The sequence below is a fragment of the Pongo abelii genome, chromosome 2, assembly GCF_028885655.2.
Source record: "Pongo abelii isolate AG06213 chromosome 2, NHGRI_mPonAbe1-v2.0_pri, whole genome shotgun sequence".
NCBI lineage: Eukaryota > Metazoa > Chordata > Mammalia > Primates > Hominidae > Pongo > Pongo abelii.
The window spans coordinates 73,928,982-73,949,775 of NC_085928.1; the positions used below are offsets into that span (position 1 = coordinate 73,928,982).

Below are 20,794 nucleotides of genomic sequence, written 5' to 3' on the forward strand. Positions count from 1 at the left end.
CATTGTAATATAATGTTTTCATGAAAAGTGCTTCTGTGAATGAGAGTCAGGTTGTGTATGTGGATGATCCAAGAGGTCCTGGAATTTGAAGACTAGGTCCTTAGCTGGTGTTCCCACCTAAACATTTTTTTTCTTTTTTTCTTTTCCTTTTTTTTTTGAAACAAGGTCTTGCTCTGTCACCCAGCCTGGAGTGCTGTGGCAAGATCTCGGCTTACTGCAGCATACACCTCCCAAGCTCAAGCTATCCTACTACCTCAGAGTCCTGAGTAGCTGGGACTACAGGTGTGCACCACCACGCCAGGCTAATTTTTTTTATTTTTTGTAGAGATAAGGTCCCACTATGTTGCCCAGGCTGGTCTTGAACTCCTGGGCACAAGCAGTTCTCCTGCCTCAACCTCCCAAAGTGCCAGGAATACAGGTGTGAGCCAACACACCCAGCCCTCGCCTAGACTTTCTTCTCTCTTCACGTGTTCCTCTTTGACAACTGTGTCACATAAACCACTTCTGCCCTTGTTGAAAGAAGAAACTGTGAAATGCCAGGACAACAGGTGTGCAGGGGGTGGTGAGCTTGACATACGTGAAATAGTCAAAGAATGGGCAGGACCAGTCGAGCAGCTTGATTCTGCAGTGTGTATAATCATTACTTTGTGATCATTTTTATAGTCGCCATCTGCTTACTAATAATGTTTTTAAAACAGGACCTTAATTCAACCTCTACAGATTGCTTGTGTTAAATTATTTGGTCTATCTCACAACTGGTGAGAACTTTTCAAAGAAAAATTTTTAATTCATTTACACAGACTTGAATGTTTAAATTAGATGAACATATCACCACTTTTATTTTAGTCACAGTTTCCTTCTCTTGTTTTGATGTGCTGTTTGACTTTTTGCCTTGCCAACCCAGATTCAACTGTCTTCAAAATATCTTCAGCTATCATTTAAAAAATCAGCTTTCTTTTCTTTAGATAATTCTGCAACATGAAGAATTAAAACAATATTGTCTAGTTGTACTGTTGACTCTTGTGCAACCTTCAGGAAGCTAAATGATTTTCATGTGGCTGCTTAGGTTTTAGAGCAAGGTTCCCATAAGCATATGCTCTTTTTTGGAGAACGATGATAATTTTGTCTGTTTTTCTTTCCTATTCTTCGTGATATAGAAAATATAAGCTGTACAGAGGATATAAATTACTAAGAGCCTATATGCCTTTAAAAACACATCTCCTAGTCAAAAGATTTGTATAATTTTTGTTGAACAGTACAGTTTAGGAAAAGAAACTATAAATCTATAAAACTGATATCTATCAAAATATTTTCTATGGGTTCTAATTTTTTCTGGTCCATCTGTTGCCACAAACTTACAAATGAGAAATAGCAATTATTATGAAAGCACAAAAACCAAAGAATGCTTCCTTCCAGTTTTGGAATAGGTTATATTATTTTGTATGTCTTCATCTAAGGATGTAAAATATCATTAGAAACCCCAATGACTCTATGAAGTAGATAATTTTATATTGTTTTACAGATAAAGATAATGACATATTAAGAGGTTAATTAAATCCTGGGATCATATTGTCACATCCAAAGGTGGATTTTAAAGTTCAAATTCAAGGATCAGAAGTACAATTGGCCACCAAACCACTTCAATAGGAATTTCCAGATTCTGACACCAAGGCTTCATTTGACCTAAGGATCTGAAGGTTGACTGGCCAAAATTTTTCTCCATCTCTCCTGTCTTCCCTCCATTTAATCAAATACATTGTAGAATGAAAAATAGGTTTTGTAGCTGTCTTGCTCTCCCAAAACTTTCTTCTGTAAAACAGAGATTATAATACTAATGCTTATCTCATAGAGTCATTTTGAGGAGGAAATAATAACATGTAAAGACTCTGTTATACACCCAGGAACTTAGTAAGTACTGGACAGTCAGCCCTCCATATCCCCAAGTCTGCATCCAAGGACTCAACCAACCTCGAGTAGAAAATATTCAAAAAAATACAGATAAAAAATACAAATAAAAAACAATGCAATATAACCCTATTTACATTGTATTAGGTATTATAAGATTACCTATAATTTAGAGATGATTTAAAGTATATGGGAAGATGTACATAGGTTATATGCAAACACCATGCCATTTTATAAAAGGAACTTTAGCATCTTGGATTTTGGTATCCATGAGGGGGTCCTGGAACCAATCCCCATGGATGCTAAGAGATCACTGGAAATGTTAACTACTATTATCACGATGATCAGCAAATAAAAGAATGAAATGAAGGGTGTCAAAACCTCTTACTTGCAGAAGGTTAAAAGAATGCTTGCTGGCTGGTGGGTATGGGGACGCATGCTTATAGTACCAGCTACTCAGGAGGCTAGGGTAGGAGGATTGCTTGAGCCCAGAAATTTGAGGCCAGCCTGGGCACCATAGTTAGAAAGTGTCTACTTTTTTTTCCAAAAGACTGGAAGGAAGAGAAGACTCTTCTGTAGACATACAAACCTTGCAGCAGAAATTCTATCAATACTATTATTTTTATCTACCTACCTATTACCTAGCTAATATCTGCATATCAATTATCTATTATTATCTATTTTCTATCTGTTATTATTATTGTTTATTAACCTATTATCCAAGAATAAAGTTTTTATCCTGTAATTGTCCCATTTACCCATGGCCAATTGACAAGGACCAAAGACTTTATCACAGGGATAACAGAAGAAACACTGAAGTGGTAGCCAGCAACCACTTATGAAATTGCCAATATTTGGTGTCATTTTAACTAAATAAGCAGCAATTTCATATGATTCAGCCTAACAGACCTTGAATCCAGATACATCCAGGCAAAGGATTCAAAACCAAAGCAGACAGTCTATTTTCTACTGTTTCTTCTCACTTACTTCCAAAACGTGAAACAACCATATAGTAAAAAACAATAGAATAGGAAATAGTGATTCACCAGAGCTGTTGGAAGTTTAGAAAGTATTGATATAATTAATTCAATACAGTTTCAGTTGGTTGCTTTTCCATTTTCAAAAGCCATTTTACATGTAGGAAATGACATTTTCTAAATATAAAATGTAAGTAAATATCACTTTATTTTTTAAAAAAATTATAGCTATTTCTAGCATGAAAGCCCATTCTCTCTCTCTCTCTCTCTCTCTCTCTGTCTCTCTCTCTCTGTTTTTAAGACAGGGTCTCACTCTGTCACCCAGGCTGGAGTGCAGTGGCCCGATCATAGCCCACTGCAGCCTCTATCACCTGGGCTCAAGAGATCCTCCTGCCTCAGAGTTCCAAGTAGCTGGGACCACAAGCCTGTGCCACCACATCTGGCTATTTTTTCTTTTTAATTTGTTGTAGAGACAGGATCTCACTATGTTGCTCAGCCTGGTCCATTGTCTCTAAATGGGATACAGATATTTGAACAGTTTACCGTTGATCAGCTTTACTTTTACGGGACAGGGTTATTTTTAAATAAAATTCTCTACTGCCTTAGACTATATATTCTTGTTCTGTGTTAAATATCTCTATTTTTGAAGAGAATTTTAACAAGATAATTTTATACCTCCTTCTCACTGTTTTCTGCTTCCTTAATTGGTCACCTAGCTAATGGAGCTTTCTATTTGAAACATTGCAGCTTCCCTGTCAAGTGGACGGAGTCAACATGCTGTAATTATAGCTGTCTTCGAGGGTTGGATTATTATTCTGTCCATCTGACTTTCATATAAACTGAGCAGCTACCCATTGTAGTGTATGTGCACTGTTCACCCAAAAAGAGTAAACTCAGCCTACTAACGACATGACGTGCCCTCCAACACACAATTACATTTCACGGCAGTTCAGAGGTTTTCCAATGTAACATCTGTAATACAATTTTCCCTGCCAAAGTTTTACAAATCGCACATTCTGGCAACTGATCAGCGATACCAAATCAACACTATTATTCACAGCTGGATCTCCTCAGGAAAATAAGTTGGAATATTAACCTGAAGTTTTCTGAAAAGCTCCCATGGTACCTTTGCTGAAGAGATGTTAAACCAAAGAGCTCCTGATATGGAACCAGCGGTTTGAACTGTAACTCAGTTAGATAACTTAATAGGGGAAAGCTATGATGTCATGATGCAGGAAATGACTAAACATTTTATTTTTGAGACGGAGTCTCGCTCTGTCACCAGGCTGGACTGCAGTGGTGCCACCTTGGCTCACTGCAACCTCCAACTCCCTGGTTCAAGTGATTCTCCTGCCTCAACCTCACAAGTAGCTGGGATTATAGGCACGCACCACCAAGCCCAGCTAATTTTTGTATTTTTAGTAGATACAGGGTTTCACCATGTTGGCCACGATAGTCTTGATCTCCTGACCTTGTGATCTGCCTGCCTCCCAAAATGCTGGGATTATAGGCATGAGCCACCGCAAAATGACTAAATATTACTTTGCAGTATTCCTGGATTTAGGGAGGGGGTGTGAATGGCATTGTGTGGGCACTGATGGTAACCCAGTTCGGTGAGACTTTAAAGGGACCATTACTTTGTCCTTCTTTCTAGAGTTTCAGGCGTTAAAAATGTTAACTTGTTGCTGGGCATGGTGGCTCATGCCTGTAATACCAGAACTTTGGGAGGCCAAGGCAGGAGGATCACTTGAGCCTGGGAGTTCAAGACAAAGCCTGGGCATCATGGTGAAACCCTGTCTCTACAAAAAATACAAAAGTTATCCAGGAGTGGTGGCATGCACCCCTGTAGTCCCAGCTGAGAGGTGGGAAGATCCCTTGAGCCTAGAAGGTTGAGCTACGGTGAGCCATGATGCTGCCACTGCACATCAGCCTGGGTGACAGAGTAAGACCCAGTCTCAAATAATAAAATAAAATAAAGTATTAACTTGTCCAAGATCCTGTTTCACAGCAGTCATTGATGAGACAAATGAAACATTTTGGGACACCTTAAAAAAATCCCATCAGTGTGGCAAAGCTAGTTTTATTATCCCACTTCCTAAAAAGCCATGAGACCTCATCAGCCATGGAAGAATCTATGTCAAGCTGAAGGAATTTGGCCCTTTAATGATGCACAAAGACGTATGCATGGATTTTGCAAGTTCCTACTTTCATCTTTATAAATGCTGGGTTTCATCCATGTTTTAACTGACTGGAGTTTTAAACAAAATAAATACAGATACCAAATATGTAATTTCAGAGACTTTTTTAAGTACAAAAATGTATTTGGGCCCCAAAATGTATTTGGGCTATGTGCTGCAATTGATCTTTCACAATATGAGAAATCCAGGCACCAGCTGACCTGGGAGTTAAGAATGATTTTTTACATTTTTAAAGGGTTGTAGAAAAGGAAGAAGAATCAGCAGAGACCATTTGTGGCTAGCAAAGCTTAAAATATTTCCTAACCGATCCTTTGCAAAAAGTTTGCCCACTCCTGTAGTTAGCATCTCCCCTACTGTGTGCAGTCTATGTACCATCTCAGACTAGCAAAGGTGAGTAAAACCATCCCTGCCCCTAATCAATTTACAATCTGCATCCTTAGGGCAAGAGCCTAGTAAGCAAAAGGCCAAATAAGATGGCGCCAGATAAGGGCTTCAAAGGAAGAGAGACCAGGTTTGGTGGGGAAATAGGGGGTGGCTTCTTAGCACGTTTTCTTTAGATGAACCTTGAAGATAAAAAGAGATTTTGATGAATAAGGGTGGGTGAGATGCACAGGGGGTCAGCGCTGTGTCCTGGAACCAGTGACTGATTCCATTTCAGAAGCACCCGGGGAGGCTAGAGGGTAGATTCTAAGGCCAGAAAGAGAGGAGAGCGTCATAGGCTGGAGACCATGATGAGGAGTGTATACAGAGGGAGAGAGGAGAGATTCCTGCACTTACAGGCCAAAAGGACAATTTGCACTTTCACTTTGGTGTTGGAAAGAACTGTAGTCTCATATGGTTACACGGAAGTGTTTTATGATAATCAGTGAAAAATGAGGAAAATAGTCTCTCTTAGGCTGAGCACCTAGGAAATGAGTGGCTCTTGGCTGTAAGTCAATGAACAACATTAATATATGCAGTTACCAAGTCATCATTAACACATAAAGCACTGCAGGGTTTCAATCTATTCATCAGAATTCTGATGGATTCTGATGAACAGAGGCGAGGGAGCTGAACTTGGTGAGGCTGCCAGGAACACCGAGTTCTGCCTCTGAATTTGCTCCTGACTCAGTGCCTGACCTTCAGCAAGCACTCAACATCTCACTATCTCAGTTTCCTCAGCCGTAAAATGGGGATAACAGACCTTAGCCACCTCATAGGAGTATCATAAATGTCTGCAAAAACCTTTCAAGATAAGTGCTCCTGGAAACAGACAAGGTGGGGAGGGTTCTTTTTCAATCGTCTAGGTGGGAAAATGAGGTTATCAAAATTAAAATAGGAGACTACTTTGTGAAACAGAAATGATTGTGGATGAATGATGCACAGCCTACAGATGATTAAAGGCACCCATAGTCTACCGGTTAAAATCTCTGTCAGGATTTTCTAAATTAACGTCAGGACGTATTCTTTGTTGTTGTTTAAGGATGGAAGAGAATATTAAAAATCAGACAGGACCACCTTAGAGAATGTGGTCTCACATATCTGTTCTATCTGCTTTTTCGAAGCTTAGAATATTCTGCTCAATTCTCTGGGTATTATCCAGCTATAAAGGTGCAGAGGGATGCATCTCCTTCTGCACTTTCTTTTCTCTGTAGATTTTCCTAATCTGTCCTAGAGAGGGACTGTGGCAGGGTCTGCAGACAGAAGGGCTGCCTCATAGCCAGCCATCTTTGTATGACCTCTGCCATTGGCCATTGGTGGCCGAGGAAGGCACTAAAGTCTCTTGAGAAAGCTGAAGACCCAACCCTGAGATGTACCCACACTGCACCTGGAGCAGACAATTGGGCTAGAAGACAAGTTCTGCTCTGCTCTGGAAAGTGTGAGTGGTAAAATATTTATTAGGATCCTGCTGAGAACACTTGCCATTTTAACCTTCTCTCTCTCTCTCTCCTTTTCTTTCTTAAATAAATTTTTACCTTACAGTTGTCCAGAGAGGAAAGACAGGCCAAAATAGTTCAGTATGCTGTCTTACTGGGAGGACAACAGCTTAAGCCACAAAGCCCTGAGTTTGACCCTAGAACTCTGTGGCTACTGATGACTCATCTTGAAAATTATCAGATTGAATCTTCTCTACTGGTTTGATAACAACTGATGAGTGGAAAAAGAACGCCAATCAAATGTGCATGCTTAATAAGCAGCCTCCTTATTTCCCCTCTGCAGATTTGTGCTTGGATAATCTACACTTCCCTGTATATTGAAGAAGATATGCTATCCATGCAATCCTTCTGGACTGCTTGATTAAAAAGTGGATAAACTGTCTTCAGGCCCTTGGAGTATGGTGCCTGTGTGAAGAGGGGAATGAGGCAGAAGTAGCAGTCAGTGGTGGCTGAAGTAGGAGAAAGTGCTTGCTAATGAAATCTTGATTTTTCTGTGGCTTTTCTGTGCAATTGGGTGGCTAAGTAGGAAAGCCATTGGAACTTCACTGTATCAATTCTGCCTTTCTTGTTTTTTGGAACTCCAATTCACCAAGGCTCCCTGCCACCCTATCCATCTATAACTTTTCATCACTTTTTCCTCAAAGTAAAAAGTGTGTCCCAGAAAATGTGCCTTTGTGACTCAGCAACATTTCAAATCCGTCTGAGCCTTCCCAGCGTTCCAAAAGAAATACTGATTTGAATTCAGCTGCTTAAAAAACCAGCCTCTAAGCAGGCAGCTTGAAACTTCCTTACTGCAATAGTTTAGGCTTTGGAGGGGAAATTGGTTTGTTTTTAATTGTTTTAATTTTTCAGTTAATTCATTTGCCACCTGATTATATATGATCTTTTGAGCCCAATACTCTGCTAAATTAACCTTGACTTTCTTTCTCTCTTTCTCTCTCTCTCTTTCTCTCTTTCTTCCTTTCTTTCTTGCTTTTTGACAGAGCCTTGCTCTGTTGCCCAGGCTGGAATACAGTGGCACAATCTCAGCTCACTGCAAACTCCGCCTCCAAAGTTCAAGCAATTCTCCTGCCTCAGCCTCCTGAGTAGCTGGGATTATTACATGCGCCCGCCACCACGCCCGGCTAATTTTTGTATTTTTAGTAAAGATGGAATTTCGCCCTCTTGGCCAAGCTGGTCTCGAACTCCTGACCTCAACCTTGGCCTCTCACAGTGCTGAGATTACAAGCATGAGCCACCATGCCTGGCCTTACCTTGACTTTTTTTTTTTTTGAGACAGTCTCACTCTGTTACTCAGGCTGGAGTGTAGTGGCTTGATCTTGGCTCACTGCAACCTCCATCTCCCGGGTTCAAGAGATTCTCCTGCCTTAGCCTCCCAAGTAGCTGGGACTACAGGTGTGGGCCACCACGCCTAGCTAATTTTTTGTATGTTTATTAGAGATGGGGTTTCACCATGTTGGGCAGGCTGGTCTTAAACTCCTGACCTCAGGTGATTCACCTGCCTCGGCCTCCCAAAATGCTGGGATTACAGGCGTGAGCCACCACACCCGGCCCCTACCTTTGATTTTTAAGTCAAGAGGGAACAAGTCGAAATTTCTATTCAGTTAAACTATATACCTTTGGACACTGAATCACTTTTAGAACCACAGTAAAAATCATGTATGAATGACCCACAATTTCACTCCAACAGGAAGGTGTGTATATGTGCACAAAAACATTAGATTGTTCACACCAGTGCTATTCCTAATAGTCAAAAACTGGAAACAACTCAAATATCCATCAACTGTAGAATGGATAAATAAATCATGATATATTCATACCATGGAACATAACAGTGACAATAAATGAACCACTGCTACACACAACAGATATGAATTTCACAAACAGAATGCTGAGCAACAGAAGCCAAACACAGAAGGATACACATTTATGAATCCATTTGTATGAAGTTCATAAACAGACAAAATTAGTCAGTGGAGATCATTCTCATAGAAGTCTGAAGAGTAGTTGTCTTTAGGGAGGGGGATATAGTGACTGAAGTGGGTATAAGGGGTTTCTGGGGTTTGGTGATGGTACACCAGCATATTCACTTTGAAAATTCATTGAGCTGTGCAATAATGATTTTTCAAACTTTTATATGTGTATGATATGCTTCAATAAAGCTTTGCTTAAAAAGACGCATAGTCATTCCTATGGTGTGAATGTTTGTGTCCCCCCATTCACCAAATTCATATGTTGAAATCCTAACCCCCAAGGTGATGATATTAGGAGTTGAGGCATTTGGTGATGATTAGGTCACGAAGGTGGGGCTCTCATGAATGAGATTTGTGCCCTTATGAAAGAGGCCAAGGGAGCTGGTTCATCCCTTCTGCCACGTGAGGACACAGTGAAAAGATGGCCATCTATGAACCGGTAAATGGGTTCTCACCAGAGACAGAATCTGCCAGCACCTTGGTCTTGGACAGGTCAGCCTCCAGCAGAGTAAAAAAATTAAATTCTATTTATAAGCCACACAGTTTATGGTATTTTACTATAGCAGCCCAAATGGACTAAGAGAGTCGTTATTATCAGGTATAGTTTAGTGTTACCACTTTTCATCAGAATGAAAGTGATCAAATATTGTGTGAATGCTTTTGAGGTACAAATGACAGGAGACCCAACTCAAAATGATCGAAGGGATTGGAAAACTTTTCCTTTAAAGGAATAAATAGTAAAGACCGTAGTTTCTGCAGGCCATGTGGCCTCTTGTCTTAACTACTCTGTGTTGTTGCATGAAAATACCCATAAACAATGTGTAAACAACTGAACATGCCAGGGTTCCAATAAAACTTTACCTGCAAAAACAAGTGGTGAGCAGGATTTGTAGTTTGCTGACCTCTAGTTTAAACAATCACTGAATTTACTATCATACAAGTAACAAGAAGTTCCAGGCAACGTAAGCTTCAGGGTTAGTTGATTCAGCAGCTTCACATCTCAATCCAGGACCTCAACTCATTCCATCTGCTTGCTCAGCTTTGTGCAGGCTGTGTCCCCAGTCTTGGTCCCTCCCGGTCATGAGATGACCACAGCCCCCCATACATCATGTCTTCACACAAGAGTGTCTGAAGGCCACAAATGTCTCTTTCCTGTGTCCCCTTTCTAGGAGCATAGAAAGCTTTCTTTCTTTCTTTCGTTCTTTCTTTCTTTTTTTCTCTTTTTTTTGAGACACTCTTGTTCTGTCACCCAGGCTTGAGTGCAGTGGCATGATTTTGGCTCACTACAACCTCCACCTTCTGGGTTCAAGCGATTCTCCTGCCTCAGCCTCCAAGTAAGTAGCTGGGATTACAGGCACCCGCCACCATGCTCAGTTAATTTTGTATTTTTAGTAGAGACAGGGTTTCACCATGTTGGTCAGGCTGGTCTCAAACTCCTGTCTTCAGGTGATCGGCCCATCTGCAGCCTCCCAAAGTGCTGGGATTACAGGCGTGAGCCACTGCGTCCGGCAGGGAAAGCTTTTTTAGATGCCTCCTAAAAGATTTGATTCACTTCCTAAGACTGAGAAAGCAGGTGAAATGTGTGTGCGAGTGGTTGTTTTTAGGCAGACAACCCACATCGTGATCTGCATTCGTTTCCTATTGCTATGTTACAAATTGCCACATAGCTCGCAGCTTAAAACAACATACAAACTACCTCCCAGTTTCTGTGGCTCATCCAAGCAACGCTTGAGGTCCTCCACGCAGGGTCTCACAAGGCTACAATCAAGGTGTCACGAGGCTTTTCTTCTGGGGCGTGGAATCCTCTTTCAAGCCTATGTAGTTGTTGGCAGAATCCAGTTCCTTGCAGCTGTGGGATGGAGGTCCCTGTTTTCCTGCTGGCTGTCAGCTGGGGGTCACTCTTGGCTCCTAGAAGCCACTCACAGTTCCGTGCCCACCACATGCCCCTGGCCGTGAGATACCTCACTTCTTTAAGCTCAGCTGGAGAATGGCTCTATCCAATTTGCTAAGAGGGTCTCATATAACGTAATCTAATCAAAAGAGTGAAATGGATTATATTCACAGGTCCTGACTGCAGTCAAGGGAGGGGGGATTAAACAGCACACACGAGCACCCCCAAGAGACCCAATTCAAAATGGTTTAAGCAAGAGGCTGCAAACTTCCTACAAAGGGACAGATAGTACAGATTGTAGGTCTTTCAGGTCATCCAGCTTCTCCTCTCAACTACTGTGTGTTGTAGCACAAAAGCAGCCACAGATAATACATAAAAGCAAATGAACATGTCTATGTTCTTTTTTAAAATTATTTTTATTTTTTGAGATGGAGTCTTGCTCTGTTGCCCAGGCTGGAGTGCAATGGCACAATCTCAGCTCACTACAACCTCCATCTTCTGGGTTCAAGCAATTCTCCTGCCTCAGCCTCCCGAGTAGCTGGGACTACAGGTGCGGACAACTACACCTGTCTAATTTTTGTATTTTTACTGGAGACAGGGTTTTGCCATGTTGGCCAGGTTGGTCTTGAACTCCTGACCTCAAGGAATCTGCCCACTTCAGCCTCCCAAAGTGTTGGGATTACAGGCATGAGCCACCGTGCATAGCAACATGGCTGTGTTCTAATAAAACTCAAGTGAACTTGGAGGCCATCTCAGAATTCTGCCTAATGATAGCTCTTACCTGAAAAATTAAATCAGATAATATGACGGTAGAACATTACACACTTAGAAGAGGAAATATACTGTATTTGGCATATTCTTTGCTTGGAGGATAGACATTTAAAACACAGCTCCTTAAAAGACAAAGTTTTTTTTTGTTTTAACTTTTATTTTAGGTTCGGGGTACATGTGATGGTTTGTTACATAGGTAAACTCATGTCACTGGGGTTTGTTGTACAGATTATTTCATCACCCAGGAATTAAGCCCAGTTCCCAATAGCTATCTTTTCTAATCCTGTCCCTCCTCCCACCCTCCACCATCGAGTAGACCTCGGTGTCTGTTGTGTTCTGAAGACCACGGTCCTTCTTTGTGTTCATAGGTTCTCATCACTTAGCTCTCACTTATAAATGAGAACATGTGGTATTTGGTTTTTTGTTTCTGCATTAGTTTGCTGAGGATAATAGCCTCCACCTCCATCCATGTTCCCGCAAAAGACATGGTCTCATTCTTTTTTATGGCTGTGCCGTATTGTATAGTGTGTATGTACCACATTTCTTTATCCAATCTGTCACTGAAGGGCATTTAGGTTGACTTTGCTATTGTGAATGTAAAAATGTTTTTGTTAGTGTGAAGAGTGCTGCAATGAACATTCATGTGCATGTGTCTTTATGGTAGAATGATTTATATTCCCCTGAGTATACACCCAGTAATGGGATTGCTGGGTTGAATGGCAGTTCTGCTTTTAGCTTTTTGAGGAATCGCCATCCTACTTTCCACAATGGTTGAACTAATTTACACTCCCATGAACAGCGTATAAGCATTCCCTTTCCTCTGCAACCTCACCGGACTGTTATTTTTTTACTTTTTAATAATTGCCATTCTGACTGGGTGTGAGACGGTATCTCATTGTAGTTTTGATTTGCATTTCTCTAATGATCAGAGATATTGAGCTTTTTTCATGTGCTTTTTGGCCACATGGATGTCTTCTTTTGAAAAGTGTCTGTTAATGTTCTTTGCCCACTTTTTAATGGGGCTCATAAGCACAAAGTTAACCTGAAAGCCCTGAATAATCAATTTTTTAGTTTTGCTCTTGTTGCCCAGGGCTGGAGTGCAATGGCGCAGCCTCGGCTCACTGCCTCCTGGGTTCAAAGGATTCTCCTGCCTCACCTCAGCCTCCTGAGTGGCTGGTATTAGAGGCACGCACCACGATGCCCGGCTAATTTTTTATTTTTAGTAGAGACGGGGTTTCACCATGTTGGTCAGGCTGGTCTCGAACCCCTGACCTCACGAGATACACCCTCCTCGGTCTCCCAAAGTGCTGGGATTACAGGCATGAGCCACTGCGCCCAGCCTGGATTCTGGCTTTTACTCTATGCTTCAAAGCATACTCCAAGATTACATTTAAAGATTATCTAATGGCTTATTCTAGTGCTCTCATGATTTTATTTCCCTTTTGCTCTTTTTAAAAATGTTAATTCATCTGGAATGTATCACGGTGAAACATGTAAGGCTTGGATACAACTTTCTCATTTTTTTCCCCAGAGGGCTACTCAGTTGCTCTGACATCATTTATTGAACAGACCATCTTTTTCCATTGGTAATTGGTGGCATTTTATAATATACTAAATTTCTTTCTGTATTTGAGTCAATTTCTGGACTTTGCATTTATAATTCATTGAGTTGCCTTGTCTATTCATATACCATACCCTTTAACTTGTTAGAGCTTTATACTATACTTTAATATCTGATACAACTAAAAAACCCTTTTTTTTATTTTTAGGATTTCTGAATATTCTTGCTTCTTTATTTTTCCATATTATAATGAGCTTGTATAGTTTTTAAAAGTCCTTTTTTGAAATTGAGTTTTTTGCATTATAGATTGGGAATAATTGATATCTTAATGTAGTTAAGTCTTTTTATCTAAAAATACATACATCCTTCCATTTGTTCAAGTTTTCTTCTGTGATCCTCAGTGGCATTTTAAAGTCTTTTCATATAGCTCTTGTTTACTTCTTAAGTTTAAGAATTTAGTCTTTTTGTTCTAATATAAATAGGGCCCTTCTATTTTTAACCCAGTGTTGTTTCAACGATTCTTAAAAGCCAAAAAAAGCATTTATTCTATCTTAATAAATGAACTTTCATAAACATATAAGTAGCAATAGGACTTGTAAGTTAATTCTGTCCTAAATATTTCACTGGTAGGAAGAAAACAATCAAAAACCTTTCCCAAATCCATACAAGTAAAATGATATTAAGAATACATTAAAATGTCTCTTCTTAAGATCTTTTTTTTTTTTTTGGTAGAGACAGGGTCTGGTCATGTTGCCCAGGCTGCTCTCAAACACCTGTCCTCAAGCAATTTCCCCACCTCGTCCTCCCAATATGCTGGGGTTACAGGTGTGAGCCACTGCACCTGGCCTTACCTTACAATTGGTTCTTGACTGACTTTTGAATCTTAAAATAGGATCCATGTAATTTTCTCATTCTTACAAGTCACTCACTCTTCATATTTTGCCTATTTTGGGTACACATATTATTTCTCAGGGTGCTCTTTTAACTGTTTACTTCTCCCTAGGGGAAGGCTGGTAGCTCAGCTGTTCTGATTCTGTCTCACCGATATCTTAGGACACAAATGTTTCCAGGAAGTAGAGCTCCTAGATCAAGCAGAAGAGGCAGCTGATGCTTCCCCTTCTTCCCCACCTGCAGGTTCCCATCATCATAACCTGGCAAAGCAGTCATAGCCTGGGAAAGCAGTACTTATGGAGGAAATTAAAGCTCTACCCAGAACTGAGAACATTTCCAAAGTCAGCTACAAAGAAGAAAGGTGGAAGCCCTTTTAGAAGACTCCAATATTTGTAACCTGGGAGGATGCAGGATACAGGAGTGAGTTGGTCTGGGAAGGGAGCCTGGAGCTGGAAGAATACTGGTCTGTGTAGCCCTACGATGGAACAGCCTCATGGAATGGGAGTTTTCCTTCAGTGAGTGGCCATGTTGGAGGCTTGCATCTCATTCTTGGACTCGAGTTGCTTGGCTCTGACTTTGGAAGAACAATTCATAGGGCGGGGAGGGACTAGAGGCTATAATCTCCTTTTCCTAACACCCCAAAGCTCCCTTACGGCAAAAATTCTACCTGTAACATTTTCTTGGCTTAATTGGTAGTTATCTATATTTATTGAAAAGCAATCAAGAGGCCTTCTGCATAACAATACAGTACTATTAATAATAAAAAGTAGAAAGGCCAATATATTTGTAGAACCAAGCCCTGTACCCATCCTTTACATAGATTCCCTTATATTTTTAATTTTTAATTTTTTTTTTCTTGAGACAAAGTCTCAGGCTGCCCAGGCTGGAGTGCAGTGGTATGACCTTGGCTCACTGCAGCCTCCACCTCCCGGGTTCAAGTGATTCTCCTGCCTCAGCTTCCTGATTAGCTGGGATTACAGGCGCCCACCTAATTTTTGTATTTTTAGTAGAGACGGAGTTTCACCATGTTGGGCAGGCTGGTCTCAAACTCCTGACCTCAAGTGATCTGCCTGCCTTGGCCTCCCAAAGTGCTGGAATTACAGGCGTGGGCCACCACACCCGGCCGGATTCCTTTATTTTAATCCTCACAGCAGCCCTATAAATTTAGTAGTACAATCATTTCAAATTGATAGATGAGGAATCTCAGGTTTAGGGAAATTAAATAACCCATTCATGGTCACATAGCAAAAGGCAGAGTCAGGATTTGAAAACAAGCGCCTGACTTTGATGGTCATGCTTTTTACCACCACTCTTATGAACATTCATGGTAAACCTAGATATTTTGAAATAAGGGTGAGGAAAGGGCTTAAAGTTGTTTTTATATATTAAATACTCCATCCTATCATTTTACATATTAATATATTTAGTTTAAAATGTATGTTATACTGACAGAGCTCATGTCTTTGAGAGATATTGTAAACTCCATTCACAGGCATTTTAATGCTTTTGCCTTTAAGTGAGTGATGTACTCATATAGACATTGAAATATAAGCAACCAATCAACTAGAATGTTTATTCTTCAGTGCTCCGAAGATTATTCTACTTGTGACTATAATTCTGTACTCAGTTTATAACATTCTTGCAGAGATGTCAGGATGTGTGTGTGCGTGTGTGTGTTTATTATGAATAATATGATTTCCTTGTGGGTGTGAATTTCATCCTCTGTGATTCCTGTGCCCTAACCATATTGCTAGGCAACACCAAGCAACACACATCCCACATTTTCCTAATTCCTTTTGATGTTTCACAAATGGACCTTTGCTTTTATCTGCAAGCAGAATAACACCAGTGGGTTTAGGATTTTGGCTTTTTAAATAATCAGGTGTCCGGTGAGATCAAAGCTAAGTGACCATAACTATCAGAAACTGACAGAAAAAAGGAAGAGCTGGCATGAAACAAATGCACATATTTGTTTTAAGACTTTGGCTGATGATTCGTTAGTGAAGTCTAATGTGATTTCTACCATTCTGACTTTGTAGATGACATCAAGGACAGTGAGTAGGTTGGCTTCCTTCCAAGGACTTAAAGTCCTCCTAGGGCTTGGAGGGTAATTGCATATGAAATACTCTTTCTGATACTGGCAATGTTGCACACATATCATTTTCCAGATGAAAATCAGGTGCCCATCTCCTCTGTCAAAACAGAAACCAATACTTTCAGGTCAAGATCCAGAATCTGGCAGGTGTAATGCACAGACATCACATCACATCACAAGCGAAAGTGCATTTACAATTGTCCTGCCTTCTGTGTGTAGGGAAAGGTCAGAGAGAGGCCTCAGTGGGCGTGGAGAATGCCAGAACTGGGCCTACAGTGGACAAGGGCTCAGCACTTCATCACCACAAAAAAAGATCATTTGGTTTTTCCCCATCCACTCAAGCCAAGCCACAGAGAACCACAGGAAGTAAGACTGACGAGTTTCCCCACTGCTAACTGACAGTATTTGGGAAGTTGTGCTGCCCAAGTTAGAAAGCCCCATGATGGCACTCTAAACTAACACTCAACCTGTGAAAGCAAATATGTTATAATACCTTACTTGCAGGCTTGGGGAAGAGAATATTTTGCCAGACGGGAGATGAAACGGAAATGGGGCCACTGGTAAGAAATGCACTTGTGGGAAAATATGATTGTATTAGTTATCTACGGCTGTGTGACAAGTCTCCTGCACCCCACCTCCCCAAAAAAAGCCCTGTTATCAGCTTAAAACAATATTAAGCATTTACTACTTCACTCAGTTTCAATGGGCCAGAAATGGAGGAGTGATGCAGCTTGGTAGTTCTGTCTCAGGATCGCTTATGAGATTGCAGTCCAGATGTCAGCCATGGCTGCAGTCATCTGAAGGCTTGCCTGGGACTGGAGGAGCCACTTTCAACAGGGTTTACTCAGGTAACTGGCAAGTCAGTGCTGGTGATTGGCAGGAGGACTCAGTTGCTCACCATGTGGCCCCCAAGCATCCTCTAACATGGCAGCTGGCTTCCTCAGAGCAGACAAGCCAAGACAGAACAAGGCAGAAGCCACAATATCTTTGACAGCCTAGTGTTGGAAGCCACGCTCCATCATTCCCACAATATCCTATGGGTTCTACAGGTGAGCCCTACTCAGTGTGGGAGGAAACTACATAAAGGCATGAATACCAGGAGGGGAGAGTCACCAAGGGCTCTCTTGAAGGCCAGCTACAATAATGATGGAGACGTTTCTGTGAATACAATACTGAGAAGAAATTCGTGTATTGGTTGGGTGATGGATGGCACTCTGTCACGGGTCTCAATGCAAGCCGCAAGCCAGTGCCTGCACTGGAATCATCTGGGGGCACTTTTTAAAGCACTGGTTTCCCTGGACCATTCCGTGGATATTCTGATTAAGTCAAGGATGATGCCCAGGTTTGGGAACTACTAGATTAGATGATCTCTAAGGTCAAGTCCAACCTTAACAGTGTTCCTCAAACTTACCTGATCATAGGTATTACCCAGGGAATTTATTAAAAATACAGATTTTTTTTGGCCCCACCTCCAGCTTCATGAATCAGAACATCCAGGGATGGGCCTGAAAATCTGTGTATTTATTTATTTATTTACTTAAGAGACAGAGTCTTGCCAGGCTGGAGTACAGTGGCACCATCATAGCTCACTGCAGCCTTGAATTCCTGGGCCCAGGCGATCCTCCCATCCTGGCTTCCTAAATAACTGGGATTACAGGCATGTGTCACCACACCTGGCTAATTTTTAAAATTTTGTTGTTGTTGAGACGGAGTCTTGCTATGTTGCTCAAGCCGGTCTTGAACTCTTGGGCTCAAGTGATCCTCCCACTTTGGCCTTCCAAAGCACTGGGATTACAGGCATAAGCCACTGTGCCCAGCCTGTGATTTTGTTTAATTTTTAACTTTTTTGACCAGGTCATACATTAAAAATGATGGGAAATTCCAAAAGGTATAAAAGAGTGTCATTGTAAAGTCTCTATCCCAAATTTGTTCTCTCAGTATCCCAATTCACCTACCTGGAGGTGCTCAATGTTGTTGGTTTCTTGTGTATTCTTCCAGCAATATATGAATATATAAGACATGTAAAGTCAATATATTTATTTTAAATGAGAGAGAGAGTGTGTTTGTGTGTGTATTTTTTTTTTTAACTCAAGGCAAATCTAAAGGGTATGCAGTGAAAAACAAGTTTATTCCTGGTTCTGATCACCAGTTTTTTCCTTCAGATTCACTTTTACCAGTTTCCCGTGTGTCTCTTTAAGAGACAGGATGCTGTTAGTTTGTCAAGTGACTCAGGTGATTCTTATAATCTGGTGCTTGGGACACCCCAGTTCTGTAATATAAGTTATAATAGAAGCTGAAACAGCTGGAAAACCTCACTTGGTTACACATGAGTTGCATGAAGTGCATTAGATTGTATCTGGATATCTTAGTTACATTTGTTCATGTAATCATTATTTACCGAATAATGATTATTTACCAGGCCAAGTCATTATTTGCCAGGCCAACTCAACGATGAACAATGAACCCAGCTCACGGGAGCTTGCAGTCTAACACAGGAAACAGCCACCTGCATCTGTAAAGGTGTGTGCAGGGTGCCGCAGAAGCTCCTTGGCATCAGAAGTGAGTGGAGGCTTCTGGAAGGAAGGGATTTCCACAGAGGTAAAAATGATGAGGAGGTGGGGCTCACTGGGCAAATGGAGAGGACGATATTCCTGGCAGAGAGAAAAGGACAAATACAAAGTTCCCAGGCAACCAAAAAGTAGAGCGTTTTGGTGTTTGTGCGCGGAAGAGGCTCAAGATAAAACGAGAGAGGTAAACTGAGGTCAAAATAAGATGGGGAAAAGACACGATGGCTCTGAATGTCAGATATTAAATTTGGGAATGATACGATCAGCATGGGAGAAAAATCGATGTGGGTGTAAAAAAAAATGGACTAGAAGGGGGCTGGGCATGGTGGCTCATGCCTGTAGTCCCAGAACTTTGGAAGGCCAAGGTGGGAGGATCACTTGAGCTCAGGAGTTCAAAACCAGCCTGGGCAACACGGCAAGACCTCGCCTCTACTAAAAATACAAAAACTAGCCAGGCATTGTGGCGCACACATGTAGTTCCAGCTACTCAGGAGGCGGGAGGATCGCTGGAGCCCTGGAGGCTGAGGCTGAAGTGACCAGTGTTTGCTAAACTGCATTCCAGGCTAGGCGACAGAGTGGGACCCTGTCTCAAAAAAAAAAAAGAAAGAAAGTAAAAAAAAAGACTAGAAAGGAGTGGTAACAACTTGGAGGTGGGAAGGTAATTTAGGAAGTTGTTATCAAAATCCAAGAAAGAGACCAGAATGGACTGGATTAGGTGGCCATTATAGGGATGCACAAAACTGGAAACATTTTGAAGTTATTAAAGAGGTAGATTCACCTGGACTTGGTGATTGATTGAAAACGGCTGTAACTGGGACATTTCCAAATTTCCAGCATAGGCAACCACCTGTGTTTCAATAGGGAATACCTGTGGGAAAGTGCCTGGGGAGGAGGCACGTGGGAGGGTGAAGGGTAAGTCTAACATTCTGAGTTTGAGGAAGAGAGAAGACATGGGTAAATTAAAGTTTAGACTCCAACAGAAAAATAAGAGTCTGTTTGTGATGGTCCATGGCAGGACAGGCATCTTCTGATTTCTCTTTAAACCTTATTTAGTTTGCATCTCTGCCCCCATCCCCACACTCTCTTGCCCACCATAAAGCAGGCTGGCACTGACAGTCCCTTCAACCTTCTCCACAGATTGGCGTGGAAAGGGTGAACGAAGGTCCTGCCCTCCAAGCAGCTGCATTCACAAAATTCCGAAGCTGGCCAATAATATATTCGGTTCTGTAAAAAGATATATATTTTTTTTTCTGAGGCAGGGTCTCACTATATTGCCTAGGTTGCTCAAAAATAATATTCCCAAGATGGTTATAAACAGTTTCATGTTTCCCAGAATCAAAAACCGGACTCTAAATTCACTTCCTTGATTGATTTATTCTAGGTACTGATGAGACCTCTTTAGTATTACACTGGCAACTGACTGCACTGCGGATATGTTTGGAATAAGGTAAGCCTGCAGCCACGGTTTTTATGCCTTTTGGAGTTTTGGCCAGAATGAACAGAGCTTAAGCAAATTAGATATTTGAAAATACCTTTGTTTTGTTCCGTGAGCAACTGCCAGAGGCCTTTTAAATTGTGATGGTGACTAACAAAATAAGATCTTTGCTATTGTGCAGAGAAATCTGAAGAATTTTATCCGTTCTTTCGTTCTTGCTAAATGGTGCATTGTATGCTATCTGTGTGGTTTGGGTCTAGGATAGATTTCTCTCTGAACTTCACAGCATGGGTGGAAGAGAGTAATTTGGCCTTTCGTTTTCTCTGGCAGCCGGTGCCAGTCCATTTATATGGTATGTTCACAGGAGAGCTGACAAGTGTTGAGAGGTTTTATTTGATATGCGTTTTTTTTTAAAGTAGAAAAAAATCCGTAAAAATAGGTACTTGTTAGCTAGTTTTCCTAGTTAGTCTTCAGATCATAACCAAATGTTTCATTAAGGAGTTCCACCTCAAACAGACGAGCTACATTGAATTATCTGGGCTGTGTTTAATATTCACAGTGTAACCATTCATGGCAAGGGCAGTTTTTAATGATAGAAATGCAAACCCACATTA

The 20,794-nt window shown here is 41.1% G+C and overlaps 1 long non-coding RNA gene across 3 annotated transcripts in view; it reads left to right on the plus strand.

The window, feature by feature from the left end:
- Positions 1 to 9,171, plus strand: part of LOC100938449 (uncharacterized) — an 84,634-nt gene extending 75,463 nt beyond the window's left edge. For 2 of the 3 annotated variants that reach the window (XR_010139175.1, XR_151868.5), the window contains exons 2-3: positions 5,316 to 5,470; positions 7,043 to 9,171. This is a non-coding gene — a long non-coding RNA (uncharacterized LOC100938449). The remainder of the gene's footprint in view (positions 1 to 5,315; positions 5,471 to 7,042) is intronic. The other variant, XR_010139174.1, reaches the window with a different exon arrangement.
- The last annotated feature ends 11,623 nt before the right edge of the window (positions 9,172 to 20,794 follow it).